Genomic DNA, 18,238 nt, shown 5'->3' on the forward strand with positions numbered 1-18,238 from the left:
CTAACCAGATCATTAATTTGCACATAAAATAGCTCAAAATGCAAGTAAGTGTATAAAAATGACCAAGGTTATCCTTTTCTTCTTACTTGCTTTAAAATGTTTTAATTTTTTTAAAAAATAGTTTTCAAAAGAGTTCTCTGTGTAGCCCGGACTGTCCTGGAACTTGCTCTGTAGACAACTAGGCTGGCCTCAAACTCACAGAGCTCTGCCTGCCTCTGCCTCCTGAGGGAGTACTGGATTAAAAGTGTGCACCACCACCAACCAACTGGCTGCTTTACTTTTAAAATTAAGCTATGTCACTGACATGAACCCTGCTGCCTGCTTGTTGATCACTTCCTCCTGGGAGGGGTGGTCTTCCAGGCCACAGAGGAAGAGGATGCAAGCAGCCCTGATGAGACTTGATAGGCGGGGTCAGATGCTAGGGGAGGAGGGCTTCCTCTTTCTGAGGACTGGGGAGAGGGGGGTTGGGAGGAACAGGGAGTGAGGGTGGGACTGGGAAATGAGGGAGGAGGCTACAATTGGGATGTACAGTTAATAAATCTAAAAAAGAAATTATAAAAATATAAAATAAAATGAAATAGCTACATTTCAATTTTTCCCTAATTTGGGGAGTCAAAATTAGAAAAACGGTTCATTTATGTAGTTTCTCTGATTTGACCCTCAAGATTCAAGAAGAAACCATAGATTAACTTATGCATTTTCATAGAGTAGACAATGTCTCTCATTAGTTCACCACGTCCAGAGAGATTCTACAAACCAGACTGCCCTTATTAAATTGCTATTTTCCTTTCATTTTTAGGAACTACATAGTAAATGGCTTGTACACAAAAATCACCATACTTTATTTCTCTAATATCACTGTTGCTGTCATTTACAATTCCAAAAGGTATGAGTGACAAACTATGCCAACTTCAACTTGATGTTTCTGGATTGGCTGGCAACAACCATGGTAATAAGCTTCAATCATTCCAGAGGAAATAAGTTTACACAGCTGTGAGAATAAACTTTTTGCTCCAAGTAATTCTGTAATTCACAAAACACTTCCTAGATTAACTTGTTACTACAATTAAAAATTTTTAGGTGAATTAGGACTTTTATATTTGGACTCTGCTAGAAAGCTAAGTAAGTTTAAGAACTTTTGAGATAAGAAAAATTATAGAATTTAAGTCTTCAGTGTGCTTCCATATGCTAATAAACATCCTATCTCCAAAAGGCCATTTCTAAATTTGCTAACCCTCCAGATCTCCACCCCACCTATGTTGCAGTTATTTTACTATATATATATAGTAAAATATATATAATATAATTATTATTATGGCTGTATTTTTTAACCCACTAGCAATCAAGCAATCCCATGCCATCTGCTTCTAATAATTTCTATTGAGCTACCTCCCATCCATAATCCCAGACACTTGCTAATTATCATCATCTGGGCCAAACCTCCATCCACACAGGCCACGTGCTTCTCCTCCACCTAACCCACAATGGGCCACCTTCCCCTCTCCTTTCCTCCTGTAGCTCTGTCTCCCCAGCCCTGGAACCTTAGCTACGCCTACCCCATTTGCCCTGCCCAGGTGTAATGGCCCTTTATTGGTCAAACAGGTTAGGCCCTTAGGCAACGTACAGGTGGGGCAGAGACAGCAAACAGTAATTACCATCAAAATACACCAGACCAACCTCCAACACACCCACGCAGAGGAACACACTATCAATATAGGATACTAGTGTTTGAGAAATGCTCTACAGAAACCACTATTTTCACTAGAGGCAAAAAAAAAAAAAAAAAAAAAAAAAAAAAGAAGAAGAAGAAGAAAGAAAGAAAGAAAGAAAAGAAAAAGAAAACCAATTTTACATTCAAAGCTTTACTTTGGAGCAGAGAGATGGCACAGTTAGTGAAACGCTCTCTGCAGAAACCTAAACAGATCCTCACAACTTGGTGGGGGCGTTGGACGGGGAAAGGCTAGCACTGAAGAGGTGGAGACAGGAGAAACCCTGGTCTTGCTGACCAGTCAGTCTAGTTAAGTCAGTAAGTTCCACACTATGATGGGCGGATCTGGGCCCAGGGGTTCTGCTCAATGTAAGGCACCAACCAAGGACAATACGTGCAGTTATCATCAAACCCCTACCCAGATCTAGTCAAGGGACAGAACATTCTCCACAGTTAAGTGGAGACTGGGGACTGACTTTCACACGAACTCTGGTGCCCCATTATTTGGCCATGTCCCCTTGATGGGGAGGCCCGATGGCGCTCGGAGGAAGGAAAGCAGACTACCAAGAAGAGACTTATATACCCTAGCATCATATTCAGAGGGAGGAGGTCCCCCTCAGTCACAGTCATAGGGAAGGGGAATGGGGTGAAAGTGGGAGGGAGGGAGGAATGGGAGGATGCATGGGATGGGATAGCAAATGAGATGTAATATGAATTATTTTATTTTTCAATTAAAAGATGTGTAAAAAAAAAAAGTCAGTAAGTTCTGGGTTTTGTGAAAGACCTAGTCTCAAAAAGGTGTTGATACATACCTTTAATCCCAGCACTTGGGAGGCAGAGGCAGTCAGTCAGATCTCTGAGTTCGAGGCCAGCTTGACCTACAGAGAGAATTCCAGGACAGCAAGGCTGCACAGAGAAACCTTCTCTCAGAAAACAAAACAAAAAAGGTGTAAACAAATGAGGAAGACACTTGACATTGACCTCTGGTGTCAACATGTATGTGTACTCATGATATGAATGTACATGTACACATACAACACACACGCACAGGCACAGGCATGGGGAGGAGGAAGGAGAAGCTCAAAATTCCCTTACCTTTGCAGCTGGTAGGCCATGAGTTTTACTCTGCTGACAGGAATCCCTCAGCTCTTGCTAAGCGAGCAATACTTCTGAAGCTGCCATCTAGTATCTGTAGAGAAAAGAACAAACGTTATTACTCTGTTTAATATAATTTTATATTAAATTTTATCTACTATCTTATATAAAATTAAAGTGTCTTCCAAAATATCAAATATTTCAGAATGATGTTCACCATACAGCCCCCCCAAATTGCCAACACATTACCACCTAATAGATTTGAATCAACTTTAAGGATAGAGAAAAGGCAATAGAACCTGGTGAAGGGGAGAAAGTAAGAGATTTTTAGCAGCATCTGCCTGAAGGACAGATAGCAGGTGAACTGTCAGAGCCGATGGACCTAAGCATCAAAATGTTCAGTGTGAAAATTAATTTTTATAAAAAAAAAAGAAAATTAATTTTTATGCTGCTGCTACACAATAAAATCTGTGGGCCCTGGTTTAAAAGTGTCTCTTACATGGAAACATCTTGATGTTACACACAAACACACACATAGACAATCTTAGAATACGATATACTAAGAAAATTCAGTCTTGGATTGTTAAGAGGCTTAATTATTTCACATAAACACAAGCATCCCAACACCATGATCATCAGGACCCAAGGCCCTTTGCTACTCAGATCCTCTCACATTTCCCTTCCCTTCAAGGTGGATAAGACAGGGAGACCATCTAGACCTAGGGGGCCCTCACAAACTGATGCACCAACCAAGGACACTGCATGCATAGAACTTAGAGCCCTGTTCAGATGTAGCTGATGGACAGCTCAGTCTCTGTGTGGGGGTGAGGGGGACTGCCTCTGACATGAACTCTTGGCGCCTTGTGGACACACTGAGGAAGGGAAGGAACCCCCCCCCCCCCCCCCCCGCGTTAGAGGTCTAGGGGAAGGAATAGGGTGGGGAACAGGGCGATAAGAGCCAGGGGATAACAATCAGGATGTAATGATGAATAAGTTATAATAATAATTTAAAAAAAAAAAAAGAACTGCTAAAGATCTAGCTTCAGGGCTGTGGATCAGACAGCAAGGGAAAGAGAAAATAATAATGGCTTCCCTTTAAGGAAACTTTTCAGAAACCCCAGAAGAAACTTTTACTCACACTCTATGGGGCAGAACTGTCACAACTGGTCAAAAATGGCAGGAAGGCTGCCCAGCTGACAGCAAACTCTTATAGGCAATCCACAAAATGTATAAATGGTCACACAGACCTGCTGTGTAAGTACTGGATAAGGTGAGGTAGGTAAGAACTTGGCAGAAGGTTCTATCAATTATGTTATGAAAAGGTAGCACTTTGCAAAGCATGATGCTTAAAATGAAATAGCTGCTCCTGTGCACTGTCTTGGGAATGAGCACCCGTTCTCAAGTCAGGTCAGGGTCAGGGAGACTTCCCTATTCCAGACTACTGGAAAGAAGGGCAACACTGTCCTTTAGTAGTAAAGGCGCCTTAGCATGTTTAATAACTTAAACTGAAAAACCAGAAACCACAAAGTGTCTCATCTCAAAGCTGGCAACAACAACAACAAATCTGTTTTAGATACAAACTGTTCCTTATGGAGAAGGACTCAAGAGGTTATTTAGCTACACAAATGCAAAATACAGCTATAAATGGAACAGCAATTCAAAGGACATTTTTGTGGATGGTCTATATGAGTTTACTCTTCCAAGTACAGTTAATTTTTCCTTTGATCTTACATTGCCATCCTGGCATTCCTAACTGTCCCTTCTTCCTCCATCACCTGCAGATCAGCCTTGTACACTGGCTCTGTGTGACGATTATGGAAAACATGCTCACGTATTTCAGGCACAGATACAGTCCTGCAAACTATTTTGTTTTTCAGAGAAATGTTCGTTTTTACAAGCATGGCTTTAGGGCAGCCTATCTTCACAAAGATATTTATAATCTTACTTCAGCAGCTGCTCACTGAAGATTTAGAACTAACACTTGAAACATAGCAAGGCAATTATCACATAAAGCAACAAGGTCAAGTTAAGCAGCCATACCTGTCCTGCACAGCTTGACTTATCCACAATTATCTAGACTTTGGTAAACATTAAAAAGAATACCTCATAGAGCTGGGTGTGGGGGCACACACCTTGAATCTCAGCACTCAGGAGGCAGGTGGAGCTCTGTGGGTTTGAGGCCAGCCTGGTCTACAGGTCTACAGCCAGGTCATCCAGGACTACAAGAGAAACCCTGTCACAACAAAACAACCCCCCCCCCAACAACAACAACAACAAAAATACCTTTTAAAGCTTGGAAGGTAGAGACATGAAAAATCAATCTCTACTTCACCAACATTACCCGACCCACTTTCTGGATATTTCTCACACTTGGACATAACTAATCTGTGGGCAAAGGCAGTATCTCCAATACAAAGGTAGCAATAATGCCAGCAGTAAGCACTTCATGGAGAGCCAAACATTACCAAAACACAGAGCCCAGGGGACAGGCATCAGGTTAACAAGGAGTCTATTTTTTTTTTTTTATCACATACTTAAGAGTCTTATATATCCAAGAGAAGTCCTGGGTGGTATGCAGAAGATACTACGTAAGCAGGTTTGAGGCACACTTACAAAGTCACAGCTTAAAAGATTCCATATTAATGAATGATGTTACATAAAAGCTCCCCCAAGGATACTTGGTTTCTAAGGTTTTTTTTTTCATTTTCTTTTAAGATTTATTTATTATGTATACAGTATTTTGCTTGCATATAGAACTGTATGCCAGAAGATCTCATTATGGATGATTGTGACCCACCACGTGGTTGCTGGGAACTGAACTCAGGACCTTTGAAAGAACAGCCAGTGCTCTTAACCTCTGAGCCATCTCTCCAGCCCAGGTTCTAAGTTTTCAATCTGCCTTTCCCCCTGAGTCCTCATTTTCATGCTTTTCAAAAACAGAAATGCTCCCATACCTCTCACACATCCAAAATCTACTGCCCCGGCTCTGTAATTTTAAAACGTGATAATTTAAAATAAGAGAGCCACAAAGCCTCTATTGATAAAGGTATAATTAATCCTCATTTTCTATACTATATTTCTGCTAAAGGCAAACATGGTTTTATTGACTGTATCTTGTTCTGTGTTCAACACTGTTCTGAATTAAGGTATGCTCCACAGTTGATAGTAAAAACACTATTTTTCGTTTAATGACTACTTTTCCCATTTTTGGAATACTATCTGAAAATCCACTGTCCTGAGAGGGAGTTCCATAAGAACGGAAAAGAGACAAAATAAGTATGGAAACTGAGAAGCTAGCTGCGATGGTTAGAATAGAGGAATGACTCCCAGAGACTCATGTGTTTGGATGCTTGGTCCATAGGGATTGGTACTAAAGGAAGTAATGGCCTTGTTGGAGTATGTGTGGTTTTGGTGGAGGAAGTATGTCACTAGGAGGTGGGCTTTGGGGTCTCAGAAGCTCAAGGTAGGTCTAGTGACTCAGTTCACTTGCAGCTCCTTTCTCCAGCATCATGTCTGTCTGCATGCCCCATGCTTCATACCATGTTAATGAAATAAACCTCTGAAACGGTAAGCTTGCCCCAATTAAATGTTCTTCTTTGTAAGAGTTGCTGTGCTCATGGTGTGTCTTCACAGCAATAGAACAGTGACTAAGGCAGTAGGTTTATAGTTATTATAAGGAAGCATAAAATGTTAACAAAGTATTCCTAAACACTAAGATATACAGGAGCCAAATAAAATTATGAAGGAATGAAAAGGAAACAAAAGTTTAATGAAAAGAACAATAAAAAATTCAACTGCCGAACTTGATTTTAAAGCCAGGAATAGTACAAGACTGCTGACCATATCTTTAAAACAAACAAAACCCCTGGAATTATATTTTTTAGTGATCTAAACTTATACTAAGAAGTTTAAGGAGTCAATCTGTAGTAAACAGAATGGTCCCTAAAAATGTCTATGATTCAATTCCTGGAACCTGTGAATAGGTTCTATTAAAAGAATTCTGCAGGTATACAGAGATTACAGATCTCCAAAAAGAATAAATATCCTCAGTCATACATCCAGGGGAGCCCAATCTACAACAGACTGAGCCATTCAGAAAAAGATTAAGCAAGAGCTGGGTGTGGTGGCGCATACCTTTGATCAGAGCACTTGGGAGGCAGAAGCAGGTGGATCTCTGTGAGTTCAAGGCCAGCCTGGTCTACAAAGAGAGTCTAGGACAGGCAGGGCTGTTACACAGAGAAATTCTGTCTTGAAAAACCTTAAAAGAGGGGCTAGAGAGATGGCTCAGAGGTTAAGCGCACTGGCTGCTCTTCCAAAGGTCCTCAGTTCAATTCCCAGCAACCACATGGTGGCTCATAACCATCTATAATGAGATCTGGTGCCCTCTTCTGGCCTGCGGGAGTTATATGCAGGTAGAACAAAAAAAAGAAAGAAAGAAAAACCTTAAAAGAGAGAAAGAGAGGGAGAGAGAGATTTATTGATTGATTGAGCCAGAAATAGAAGAGCCATTGCCAGAGATGGCCACAAGGAAAGCACTTCAGACTCCCAGGTGAAGGGCAGACCTGGACAGATGGGAGCAAAAAAGAGGGAATGTAGCCATAAGGTTATTGTGTAGTTTCAGTTCTAATTTCCTGTCTACATACTGTGTAAACTCTGCTCCCCAGTTGTTCCCCTGTTGTGTCAATAAAACACCTTATAGCCAATCGATGAGCAGGGGAGAGAATAGGGCTGGACTTCCTGCCAGACATGGAAGTAGTTAGGAGAAGTAGGAGAGAGGTCCAAGGAGGAAGGAGTTGGAGCTGAGGAAAGCTACAAAGTGCAGGTATTGCTGGCATGTTTGCTGGGAGTAAGACAAAATAACCTAGAGGGTTAAGAACAGGCTTAAACTGCTCAGACTGTGTTGTGATGCCTTGTATTAGAAAAGAGTCTCAATTATTTGTGTGATAGTAAGGTTAAGTAATAAGCTAAGAGAAACAAACACAGTTTTACAAAAGTAACTTCCACAAGGGAGGGCAGTGCTACAACTGCAAAGCCAACAACTTGAGTGATTTTGCACATGGATTCCTCCCCAGACATAGCAAACCGCATATAACACTGTCAACACACTGGTTCTGGCTTTAGGATTCCAAGCATACAATGAGATCCGGTCACCTGTGATAACATGAATAGAACTAGAGATTATTGTTTATGTTAAGTGAAATAAGCCAATAAGCACTGCATTGTTTTACCTATGTATGAACAAAACACATCTTACACACACACACACACACACACACACACACACACACACACACACACTTTTACAAAAACTGAGAGTGAATGCAACGGTGATTACTAGTCTACAAAAAGTAGGAAGCTGAGGAAGCTGATTACTGGTTCTAAGTTACACATGAATAGATGCAAGAAGCTCTTACAGCATTTCTATATAAAAGCTCAAAGAAAGATTTTGAATGTTTAACCATGCAGAAATGAGATGACAGAGAGATTTTTAACTTGTTTTAAAACACTGCATTATCTATACATATATTGAAATATTACAGAGAAATTTATTATTAAATATACTTTTCATGTTTTTATGATTTTGTTTAAATGGAGGGCCCCCAGATGAGCCAATCTAGACTTAATGAACTACAAAAATAATTTTGTACTCTTATGTAGCCAGTGTTTGCTACTTTGTTCTCTTTCCTCTCTTCTATCCTTCCAACCTCCTGAAACTAGAAAGGAGAAAAAGGGACAGAGGAAAAAGGGGTGGGGTTACTGTTAGAACACTTGCTACTGATTAGGAGCATCCAGTTCCTTGGGGCAAATTTGATCTTCACCATCAGGATAACTAATTTCCTTACACATGACTATTTGACAAATAGCAACCAAAAGAATCCAACTACCAATCTGGCAACGACAGCCACTCTGACTCTTAGAGCCGTAGCATTTATATGTCCTCTGAAAAGCTCCCAGAATCCCAACCATCACATACTCACAGAAACTATTTGCAGCTGGATAAACCACACCCCTGCTAGAACACAAGGCAAATCATTGTTAAGTCATTTGCTGTGAAGTAGCCTCTTACCCTTATACCTGGGATTAAAATGAAAACATTATTCCCATAACATTTCTGTGGTTTTTTTTTTTTTTTTTTAGGAAAACAAAATTACAAAATTCTCACTACAATATTAAGATGCTAAATGTATGGTAACTTATGAGTCAGTAATGGAAAATCTTTATAGTGAACAAAAATATTAGGGTACAAGGAGGATGGGCTTGTGCACTACCTATCACAAGGTTATTCAAGGGCAGCAGAACCATATAAATAGGCAGGGAATTTTCTGTGTCACAATTTCCTTATGACTTCACAAATACCACAAAGTACAAGATGATCTTAGAACTACACTGGGAACAGCAAACTGTTCCTAACAAACCTAAATCCACGAGACTAAAAGCCCACAGCCATACCTAAAAACTACTTATTACCCATCCATTGTGAAAGTATCTTTGAGTTCTCTTATTAGGAAAATGCAAATACTATGATTAACTATGATATTCACATGCATCTGATGGATATCAAAAAGAATTAAGAAAATAATGTGTAAAATACAGAATAGGGCATGAACTCAAAGAGCATAAACGTACATTTCCCTAACGCTTAATATTATGTCATACGTCTTTATTTTTATAACTAGGAACTAAACACTGCACATTTAATGCCAAAATCCGCTGTGAGAGTTAAACTGATCTTCAGCCTGTGGATTTGATATTGTTCTTGCATATACTGGATATGAAATTCATAGCTCACCAATGTAGAAAAATAAAACTCCTCTAAAATGAGAAACGTATTCCCAATTGTTGTTATTTTGGGCGTTGTGTGCACTGTATAGCCTGACTTCCGGGATTTGGGTGGAAGGGTGTTCACAACTCCCAGAGCTGGGAAGGTATCCCAGCCCTGAGGTGGGACAGTGTCCCAAGGGTGCCCTGAGGCACGGGAGCCCAGGAACCTCACAGCTCTGAGAGGAGTCCTCCTCAACTGAAATGATGCAGCTCCCAGGGAAGGGTTGCCCCTACGCCCTGAGAACTGAGGGGCCTTGGAGCCTGAGCCCCACTCCTTTGTTTCTCCTCTTCCTCCTCCTCTTCTTTGGTGGAAGAGACAGAGAAGGCAGTAAATCTCTTAAGAGATTTATTGAAGCAAGAATCCAGGAGAGGAAGGACAAATACTGAAGCGGCCGCCTCTGCTCCCAGAAGGAGACAGCAGAAAGCTGGGCAGACACAGCCCCCTTTATATAGGGTTTTTAGGGGGTGGGGCTTTCTGGAGCAGGGATTTCCAGCGTGTGGATTGGTGGGATTTCAAGCCTGAGCTGGGGGACAATCAGGGATTGGTGGGGTTTTGTCTAGATTTTTCATCCCACATTAGCATAATCTGACATGAGTCCTAGTGAGGGGCTGCAGATGGCATTCTGAGGGACAGGGGTTGGGCTGCTAGAGCTTTCTCACATAGAGGTCTGGCCAACTTTCTGCCTTGAGGGGTTTACAACATGTCAAGAGTCCATTGTGAAGGCAGTAGGCTGAAGCAGGAAAGGTTGTCCTCATCATGGATGGCTTCCATGGCAGCGCAACAGCAGGCTGAGGGAGGAAAGGTGTCCGAATCCAACAGTCGGCTGAAGCAGGAATAGACGCCACAGCCAGCTCCCATGGAGGCAGCAGGAAAGAGTTAGCTGAGGCAAGAATAGTCACCCTGGACAGCTCCTGCTTCCAGGCGGTGGCCATTTTGTCTCCACAGCCCCAGGGCAGGAAGGCGGTCCAGTAGCTAGCAACTTTAAATTTTAGAGGTCCACCACTCAAGGTACATAGCTCTTGGGAGCAGATGATAGAGTTAGGCACTCTGGGAAGGACTGGGGTGGGAGAAAGGACGCAGGGGACTCTCAGGAGCTTGGGGATGGTATTTTATCAGGTAGTGTGAGGCATGGAGAAATTCCTAGATGGGGGGGGGGGCAGGGGGGAGGGGAGGGGAGGGGAGGATGCCTCAATGGTAGCCCTAGCCGTGGTACCCGCCCCCGCCCCCCAGGTCTGGGTAGAGTTGATGGCAGCAACCTTTGATCTTGTTGCCGCTGGTGGTGCCCTCCGAATCCCTACACTAACCTCAAAGAGGGAAGCAGGAATTTTAATGTTTTTTCTCTACTCACAGCACTCAACAGATGTTTTCCAGGAATATCATTATCAATAGTATACTGAAGCTTTGATCTCAAAGTTGATGAGATGCATAAAACACACAAGAAGTGAGTAAATAGTGAAATTAGTCCAATATCACAAAAATACTCTTTAACTAAAAAGTAAAATAAAGTAATATTGGAGACAATGCCTTTAATCTCAGCAGTCATGAGGCACAGAAAAGCGGATCTCTGGGAGAGCAAAGGCAGCCTTACGGAAATTCTAAGGTAGTAGGTTCTACCACAAATTATAAATTCTAAGGGAAAAATCCAAATTTGTTGCCAAAGCTACCAAATAAATGACTATTGTACTGTCTTCAAACCACATCATAAACATGCCTGGATGGACTCCAGGAGATGAGCATTTCTGAATGAATTCTGATAGTAATCACCGTCACAGGCCCTGAGTATCAGCAACTTCCCTGACACAGCTGTGAGCACTGACATACATTATTCAAATGTGTACAAGGTTAAGTGTTGTTCTCCTTAAAGAAAACTGAGGCACCTGGCAGTGGTGGCGCACACCTTTAATCCCAGCACTTGGGAGGCAGAGACAGGCAGGTTGGATCTCTCGAGTTCAAGGCCAGCCTGCTTTACAGAGTGAGTTCCAGGATAGGCAGAGAAATGCTGTCTCTAAATAAATAACTGAAAAGAAAGAGAGAAAGTAAAAGCAAACCAAGGCACAGAAAATAATCTGCCTAAGTATAACACAACTCACAATTTGGATGACTAAATCTACATCCAATATGCCAGAGGATATATGATAAAAAATTTAGTAATTCCTTGAAATCTGTAATTCAGAAAGTAGATCATAAATTAAAACTAACAAATTCAATGTGCTAAGTGCACATAATTTAAGCACTGATGCTATTTGTCTGTTGTAAGTTCCAGTAAACTTTAAGAGAAATAAACAGGGATGTGACAGAAAATATAAAATAGAGAATATTTGTTCCAGTACATAGGTCATTGTTCAGTAACTAAAAATTATATAGTCAACATATAACTTTGAACTATTAAACAATATAACTTATTTCCACTAAAAGCTCCCAATCAAGTAACCACATCATAACAACAAAGCCAGCAAAATTATGGTAAAGCTAGCACACTCTCACTGAAATGTCAGTGTTGGCCTGCCAACTCCACAAATATTTATATCCTCTGATAAGTAATTCCATTGAGTTTATTATTTTATGGAACCAAGCCAAAGGAAGAAAAAGGTAGCAAATACTGCAAAGTTTATACAACAGAAAAATATAGGGTTACCCAGTGAAACCTTGTCTCAAAAAAACAAAAATGCGTTCATTAATCCAATAAAAATAAATAAATAAATAAGCAAAGCATAGCAGCCTAGCTTACACAGTGAGTTTCAGGCCAGCCAGTGCTATGTAACGAGATCCTGTCTTCAAAATTAAGCAAATAAACATACTCAATAGTAGCTGGACATGGTGGCTGCTGACTGTGACCCCAGGACTCAGGTGACTGAGGCAGGAGGACTACCATGGGGCTGAGCCAGCAGTGCCGGCCAGCCTGGACTACAGAGTGACATCCTCTCTCAAATAAGTAGCAGAAACTGAAAACAATTTTTTCCATTCAGACTTTTAATGCCAAGTAATTCATAAAGTGGTTTAAGTGACTTGGTTAACTGTACCTAACCATCAAACATGACAAAATGTATGTAATGGAAAACTACAATGCTAGGAAAGGTAAAACTAAATGAGGAAAGGTAGAAAACTGGAATGCAAACGGTTAGAACCTATTAAACAAAATGAAAACATTTTAGAGAACACACTTAAAAACTGGAGGCAGCTCACGCCTTAAATCCCAGCACTGGGGAGGCAGAGGCAGGAGGATCTGAGTCTGAGGCCAGCCTGGGCTACTTGGTGAGTTCCAGGACAGCCAGGGCTACATAAAAAACTGGGGGTGGGGGGGTGGGGGAGGGGGGGAAGGGAACCAAGGAAAAAAAGAAAGTGATACAGATAAAGTTAAATATATACTAGTACAATTACTCAAGTCCATTTGCCAATTGCAATTAATTATTCTGTTTCTCTTAGAACCTTATCAAGGATATCATGGTAACAAATCACTCACTACTGTATTTTCAAATGTTTTTTAATTCTTGAGTATTAATGGAGAGAAAGTTTGATAATTACCAATTAAGTTATAGACCTGAGTAAGTACACCTACACCCCCCCAAGATATATTCACAACCCCTTTTGTTGTGCCCCTCAAGAGAAAGCAAGAGAAGAAACAGAAATAATAATCATTATTTTAGGAGCAGTGAGATGGCTTAGCCAGAAAGCATTTGCTGTGGGAACCTGAACCTGACACCTGAGTTCAATACTCATAACCTATGTGAGGGAGAAGGAAGAAACTGCCTCTATAAAGTTGTTCTGAATGCCACACCCAATACAGACACATTATACACATAAACAATGACAAGTAAGAGTTTAAAACCCTTAAGAATGATTGCCAAAAGGAAAAAAGCTTCATAGAATCTTTTTGCTTGTTTGTTTTTCCAGACAGGGTTTCTCTGTGTAGCCTTGGCTGTCCTGGACTCACTTTGTAGACCAGGCTGGCCTCGAACACACAAAGATCTGCCTGCCTCTGCCTCCCGAGTGCTGGGATTACAGGAGTATGCCACCACACCTGGCCATAGAATCTATCTTAAAATGAAAATGTATCAGTTTTGGTTTGTCAATAAAAGTAAGTGAGAAGATATACACATCACATACTTGTTTACAATTGTATATTTCATATCTATGTAATATAATATTGCAATTACCAAGGCCTTAAAGACTCATGACAATCTTCTATTTTCTGTGAAATGATATCTTATTTTAACTTTTAATTTTGAGAAATAGAACAAAGGAAATGTTTTCTAGGATATTTCCCCACAGACAGAAAAATAGTGATGATGACCACTATTTCTTCAACATAGTCAACATAGAGTTACATGTAGGGCCTTGCCACCAAGCCTGATGACCAGGGCTCCATCCTCAAAACCCATGTGATGGGAAGAGAATGAATACTCTTCAAAGTTGTAAGCATATGCATATGTTGTATGCATAGCTCCATACATATGCCAATCCCCACACAGACAGAAAAGCAGCCAAGGAGACACACACACACACACATAAATGTAAAAATAAAAACAAATTACTTATAGAGGCTCAATAAAAAAGGGCTTTCCATCAGGGCAATGGTGGCACATGCCTTTAATCCCAGCCCTCAGGAGGAGAGAAAAGCAGGTAGATGTCTGTGAGTTCGAGGCCAGCCTGCTCTACAAGCAAGGTCCAGGTCAGCCAAGCTACACAGAGAAACCATGTCTGGAAAACCAAAATAAAAAGAGCTTTTCTAGCATGGGTAGAAAAGCAAACAAAGGGCTGGAGAGATGGCTCAGCAGTTAGGAGTATCTGCTGTTGTTGAAGAGGAGCTGAGATGGGTTCCCAGCATCCACACGGTGCCTCACAACAATCTATAATCCTAGTTTCAGGGATTCAGGATGTAAAATGTCCTCTAAGGGCAGCACTGAACACAAATGGTGCATATACACACGAGTAAGCAACACACACACAAAAAACAACAACAACAACACGAGTTAGAGATGGCTCAGCAGTTAAGAGCCCTGGCTGCTCTTCCAGAGGTCCTGGGTTCAATTCCTAGCAACCATACGGTGGAGCACACCATCTGTAATGGAATCTGATTGATTCCCTCTTCTGATGTGCATGAAAACAGAACACTCATATATATATAAAATAAATACATATTTTTTTTACATTTTTTGGGACAGGGTCTCTCTGTGTAGCCATGGCTGTCCCAGACTCGCTTTGTAGACCAGGCTGGCCTCAAACTCACAGCGATTCGCCTGCCTCTGCCTCCCGAGTGCTGGGATTAAAGGCGTGTGCCACCACGCCCAGCCAAATAAATCATTTTTAAAAATACACATAACTAACTGCATCTCAGGCCAATTTTCAGTCTAAAGAAATTGATGTGAATATAAAATAAACACAAAATGTTAAACACTGAGTATACATAACAGTGTTAGGTGGGTTTTGTGGGTTACCAGTTAGTCCGGGGAATATAAGTACTATATGAATTACTTTTTATAGATGCGAGTTGAATTGTCCAATAATTTTCATTGAATTCTAATCAAGGAAGGGTCCAGTAAAATTTCTGCTTTAAATATTACAAAAGACTTCATAACCTTTCTAAAGTCATTTCACTAAAATTAACAAAAGAAATACAGTTCACCAGAAGCACATATGCTGGAAGAGCCCGAAGACACAAATGAGTGAAAACAACATAATCAATAAGCTCTTTCCCAGACCTAGCAATATAACTAGGATGATGAGGAGAGTACAGATCAAAACTCAAGTTTTTAAGATTATTTAAAAGCTAAATTAAAAAAATGTAGATTTCTTGACTTAATGTTGGTCATGAGATATTTAGTGGATAGGATCACTTCAAAACAATACAGCTTTAAAAATTTAATACCCATAGAAGCACCCCTCCAATTATGTGTTAAAGGGCAGACATGGTAACCAGTCCTTCCACTATTTTAGTTTAACAGTGCTCCTCCAAATAAAAAATGAATGCAAGAATTTCTAGGTAATGTATTTGCTAATATAATGCTCCAAATACAAAATAAAGAGCCTAGTAAAGTTAAAGGGATTTCTATATAATCTATAGGAGTATTCTGATACCTTTTATCAAAAATAAAATGGACAATGTCTCTGAAAACTCCTCTCTAAAATTTAGGATATCAAAAAACTGTCAAGTATGGTGCCTCCTGCCTTTAATCCCAGCACTCACTGGGAAAGCAGAGGCAGTCGGATCTCTGAGTTCAAGGCCAACCTGGAATGCAATGAGTTTCAGGATAGCCAGGGCTACACAGGGAAACCTTGTCTTCAGACCCTTCCCCCCCAAAAAGCCTGAAAAACACCTTAGGATGGTAGAATACACACTGCAAATTTGAAATAAAATTTTCTATTATTTTTAATAATTAGAAGCTTAATAATTACCAACCATTGATGGCCTTAAAGATCTATGAACTTAAGTTTTCTTGACTTATACAGGATATATTTTTTAGAATACGAAATATTTCTATACTTTAAAAAAAAAGTTTATTCCAGGGATTCTTCAAATAGGTTTAGCAAATTTAAATACAAGATTCCTACTGGGTCTCTATTTCAGAAAATCATCTAGTTAATTGTTTTAAAATAAGCTTTCATAAAGTCTTACCTTTACAATTTTGGTGCAATAGACCCAGGCCATTTAGCTCTGAAGTAGTATTCCTGGAAGAGTTATTACTTGACAATAGCAATTCCAGGAGGTAAGAATTTCTTCAAACAGAAGAAAATGAACTCAGAGAATAGTCAGTGTTTGGTCTGATTTCAAATGTAGCATTACCTGCATGTGATGTGAATGTCTCCATAATTTACAATCCCTGAGAAACTGCTACTTCCAAAAGGTAATCTCAGTCAACAGGCCTAAGGGTCTATCATGAGTAATCGCTTTTACTCAATTATACTGATGGTAGTTTTGCTCGACCTCCTCAGTTCTAAGACTCCCCATTAAGAAAAGGCAATTTTTCTATTATCTAGGTGCATAAAAATAGTCCCCAGCTCCTCTTAGGTCTGGTTCAATAAGCGAGCACTACAGGGAGGCAGACGTACACACTCCTACCTCTCTCCCTTGTCCCTCGGGTGTTAATAAAAAGCACTTATTATTTCCCTACAAAAGCTCCGCAGAACACCCGTCGAGATAAATGGGGGGCGGGGGGAGAGGAATAGCAGAATCAACCTGCACCTACACCTCAACCCCGCCCCACCTGGAGCGTGCGGGTGGCAGAAAGGACAGAAAAGGCCGAGTCCTCCAGCTCCCAGCTTCTCCATACCATTGGCTCCATCATCACGTTCCACCCTAGCCGGGGACCCCGGCCAGATTTTCAGCCACGCTTCCCAACCCTTCTCCACCGCACCATCCCAAACCCCCCGCGGTCCTCGATCGCCGGGGGTTGTCTTGGGTGGGGAGCACACAGCGTGGGCCCTCTCGCAACCCGATCAAGGACTTGAGGAGGGGGTCTCCCCGTCAGCTGGGCGTATCCGGAGGACGCCCCGGGGAGACCTCTCCGGTGACCACACAAGAGGATGATAAATCGGAGGGAGGGGTCTGAGACGAGCCGTTATCCCTTTTCGCTAAGGCTTGGGGAAAGCGCGCGAGGGAGGGAGGGGCCGGAGCCGCAGCCGCGTTACCTAACGGTCCGGTCGGTCCGCCAAGCCAGAGGCGGCGGCGGGGACACAGCCGTCCGGAGGGTCGGGGTCCACAGCAGGGGCGCCGGAGGGGTGGGAGGCGGGGGGTGGGGACTACCGGCAGCGACGTCGCCATGTTAGCGCCTTCTTCCTCTGCATCCCTACAGCCTCCAAGCCTGCGGCCCCTTCAACCACTACTCACCTTTCCCGGTTACTAATTCATGGTCCTTCCAGCCACCCGGGAGCCCGGAGCCCAGCGGTGTTTACAAACTAGCCCCGGAGGAAAGGGCTGAATCGCACTTTAAAGGCCACGGGCTCCCACAGGCTTCCGTCCTCTCTCGCGAGACCCGACTGACAAGCCTTCTCCCCGCCCCACTCCCGGCATCCCCGCCGCTTTCTCCTCGCGCCCCTTCCTGCTCTCCACCCAAGGAGCGCCTGCGGGTCAGGTGACTCCGCCGCGCTTAAGAGAGAGGGCGGGTTTTCAGGAGGGCGGGGAAGGGGAGGCGGGAACCTAAGAACACTCGGACGCCGGTGATTGGGCAAAAAAATCACGGAAGGCGGGAAACATGTCCAAAGGGGAGTGGCCAAAGCGCCCAAGGACCGTTGTTTCGGTAACCAGGGAACTGCGGAGAGCTGTGATTGGCAGCCGTCGGGAGGCGGGCACCGGATCTGGGGCGTGCGCTCAGGTGGCGATGGAGGGAGCCGGGAGGGCGTGGGCGCTGGGAGAGAAGAGAGGTGAGGTCTGGGTAGCCTAAAGGAGCCCATCCTTGAGCTCAGGGCGTCTGTGTCGGTTTCCGGCCTGGCTATAAATGTGGGGGTCTGAACGGAGAGGCGCTCGTGGACCACTCTCAGGGTACCCGGAAGCTGGAGCTGGGGAGCTTAAGGTTTGGGAGGGTCGGGGTTTGCCAGTCGTCACCCCCGCACCCCGGTGTGCAGAAGGAAGCAAAATAAGTCAGCCCTGCGTTGAGAAGCCTTTTCTCAGAGGTCTT

The 18,238-nt window shown here is 42.4% G+C and overlaps 1 protein-coding gene across 4 annotated transcripts in view; it reads right to left on the reverse strand.

Annotated features, from left to right (window-relative positions):
* The window catches only part of ATF2 (activating transcription factor 2), a 79,265-nt gene extending 61,588 nt beyond the window's left edge, over positions 1-17,677 (reverse strand). For 2 of the 4 annotated variants that reach the window (XM_084797982.1, XM_084797983.1), the window contains exons 1-2: positions 17,452-17,677; positions 2,804-2,897 (exon numbers count right to left, since the gene is read on the reverse strand). The gene's annotated coding sequence lies outside the window, so the exon portion shown is untranslated. Of the gene's footprint in view, positions 1-2,803; positions 2,898-17,252; positions 17,314-17,451 lie in introns of those variants that run through there. The other 2 variants (XM_084797980.1, XM_084797981.1) reach the window with 2 other exon arrangements.
* Positions 17,678-18,238: the final 561 nt, after the last annotated feature.

The sequence above is a fragment of the Acomys minous genome (genome assembly GCF_964271855.1).
Source record: "Acomys minous genome assembly, chromosome: 10".
Taxonomy (NCBI): domain Eukaryota; kingdom Metazoa; phylum Chordata; class Mammalia; order Rodentia; family Muridae; genus Acomys; species Acomys minous.